Raw genomic sequence first — 2,804 nt, 5'->3', positions numbered from 1 at the left:
CCTGGATACATTGACCTGTCCAATACCCAAATACAGAAAAATATAAACATAGTAACTTCCTTGCAGTATTGTTCTCAGAATCCATCAGAATTTCCTAGGGGAAAACTGCTATATAATAAGGACTATTTTAGATAAAACCAACCAGAAGAATGAAATGACCCCTGAGAGTAACAGTAAGATCCAAAGTAGAAAGGAATTGATACAGACATAAATTTGTAAACTGGCCTTAAGGGGGACCTATGTGAGCCAACGAATGTCCTAAGTTTTGGACTACACGGAAGGACAAGCAGAAACTCAAAGACAGATGACTGGTAGATGTTAGTGATGAATCGTCCGCTCCCTCACATGACTACCCTCACTCTCTTCTTTATCACCACCGATGTGCTATGAACTTCTTTAGTGTTTATCGTCCTCACCCCACCACTATCCATAAACTTTGTTAAAGTCCCAGTGCCTAGACCATTGCTTGTGATGCAGTATGTACTCCAAGGAAAATATGCACATAGCTGATGAATAAGGCAGAGAAAAATACAAAGAGAGAAGAACCAGCAGAAAAACTGCAGGGAGAAATGCAAAAAGTACGTAGTTCTTTGCTGTCAGGTCAAACTGACAAGAACAGAAGCAAAACATCTGGGAAAGGGACTATATATTAGGATAATGCACTGGAGAGAGGTTTAGCCAGGGAGGCCATGTCCTGAGTAGAGGGACAAGCCCCAGACTGAAAAAAGTCCTTCTCAGTAGTCTTGCATAGCTCCTGTGAGTCCCCTTTGAGTGAAGGTAAAGCATTTGTTAATTTGCAATGAAAAAGCAGGAGGCTGGGCGCCTGGGTGGCTCAGTTGGTTTAGGGTCCAACTCTTTTTTTTTTTTTTTCCATTTGAGAGTAGTCCTTTATTAACTGGCCCGATTACAAAAATAATCATGGTAGATACCTTAGTTCATTCTTCGAATAAGCCTATTGATCTGGTCTTCCCGGTTGCCAGCATCTCCACCTTCCACAAAATGGGTGGTCTTTTTCTTCATTCCCCCTCGGGGAGAAGATAATTTGAAGGGCCATAAAAAGTTGTTTGCCTCTTTGAAACGTTTTCCAATGGTATAGATCTCGTGAATCAGATCCTCCATGCAGATGATGCCATATTTACCAAGAGATCGGGCAATCAATGTGTTATCTGTCAGGGCAATTCTCTTCTTGTTGATTTTGCCATAACCACGCTTGTAGATCAATTCATTCACTGACTTCAGATTAGAGTACCCCCATGCTATATATGGTTCCACAATCCTTAACATGTTAACTGAAGCCTTGTTGAGCTTAACAAAGGTGCCATTGAAGATTTGACGAAGGCGAAGAAGCTGCAACACCTTTCGAACCTTTGGGCTCACACCGTTGATACCTCTGATCCTGATGACAAATGCCAACTTGGGTTCCGCAGGTACGTAGAAGTTGCCAGCTTTTCTTGCCATCCTCGCCATCCGAATCTCAGTTCTGTACATCTGTCTATATTCCTTGTGGTAATGCTTAGCTTTTTCATAGATAAGCTTCCTCCTTGCCTTTCAAAGCATCTTTTGAGCAAACTTCTTCCTCAGACGCTTGATCTTCAGCTCTGCGAAATTCCTTCGCTTCTTTTTAAGGGTTTCTGGCACGGCAGGAACCTTCTTTTTCTTTTCTTCTGCACCCTCCATGGTTCCAGCCGGAAAAAGAGAGCTAGGGTCCAACTCTTGATCTGTGTCTCTTTATCTGTGTCAGGAATGTGGAGTCTACTTTAAAAAAAAAAAAAAAAAAGCAGGAGGCATAACAGAAAATATCTGCATGAAGCCATTTGCATGAATTTGTTTCTCAGATTGTCACTTACCCCCTTCATTATGTGTGGGCTTTTTAAGATGACAACATAAGTGTGTGATGTAATACATGATAAAATGTCTTACCAATTATTTGGAAAAGCTTCCAAAATTAAGGTTGCTTAGAGATCGGGATTGAGACATATTTGGAGTACACGATGGGACAGTCTTTCCACAGCACGCAGAATTTCCTATTTTGATTAGGTGAATATTAACACAGTTTTGTTGTCTCTGGGTATTCATGGTGAGGGCACAAAAAGTGACCCCAGAGACTAATATGGTACAGAGAAAGCAACTTGAGATATAAACGTGCTCTAATACTCTACAGACTCCAGCCACCTAGTGTTTCTGAGTCACAATTTCTGTTCAAAGGCAGCCAGCCAGAGGAAAAGTGTGTACTAAAACTCTATGGAGGTCTGGACTGGGTGTGAGATCATTTTAATCAACGACTTATAAAATCTAATAAAACATATTATTGTTAAATATACAGATGACCCAAATTAGCCACCATGGCTCTATAAAGAACCAGCTTAAATATAGCAAAACAACCTTGTTAAATTATCAAATAGAAAATGAAAGCATATGTGAGCAAGACAGGATTGAAAGTCATAATCTGACAAGAACTGAATTAAGAAAGACAAGTGAGGAAGGGGTAGGAAGGATCCATTCTGCGTAGACTGGGCAGAAAAATATCTGAGGTTCACAGCAAAATAAATACTAACCAGTAATGTAAAAAGTGTCTTATGTGCTCTTGTGAAAGTGGTTATTAGCATTAATGTGTGAATACAGCTATAGGAGTCGGGGGGGGGGGCATATACGTGCTGTTTTCTTGATTTTTTTTTAGATTTTATTTATTTATTTAACAGAATGAGAGAGAGAGAGATCACGAGCAGGCAGAGAGAGAGAAGAGAAGCAGGATCCCCACCGAGCAGAGAGCCGGATGTGGGGCTTGATCCCAGGACCTTGAGATC

At 40.8% G+C, this 2,804-nt stretch overlaps 1 pseudogene; it reads right to left on the bottom strand.

Moving 5' to 3' along the window:
* Positions 1 to 853: 853 nt before the first annotated feature.
* On the bottom strand, positions 854 to 1,698 carry LOC123948126 (annotated as a pseudogene).
* Between the last annotated feature and the right edge of the window lie 1,106 nt (positions 1,699 to 2,804).

The sequence above is a fragment of the Meles meles genome, chromosome 1 (genome assembly GCF_922984935.1).
Source record: "Meles meles chromosome 1, mMelMel3.1 paternal haplotype, whole genome shotgun sequence".
Lineage (NCBI taxonomy): Eukaryota > Metazoa > Chordata > Mammalia > Carnivora > Mustelidae > Meles > Meles meles.
Note: the sequence above shows the minus strand (reverse complement) of the source record. Positions and strands in the feature narration are given on the sequence as shown.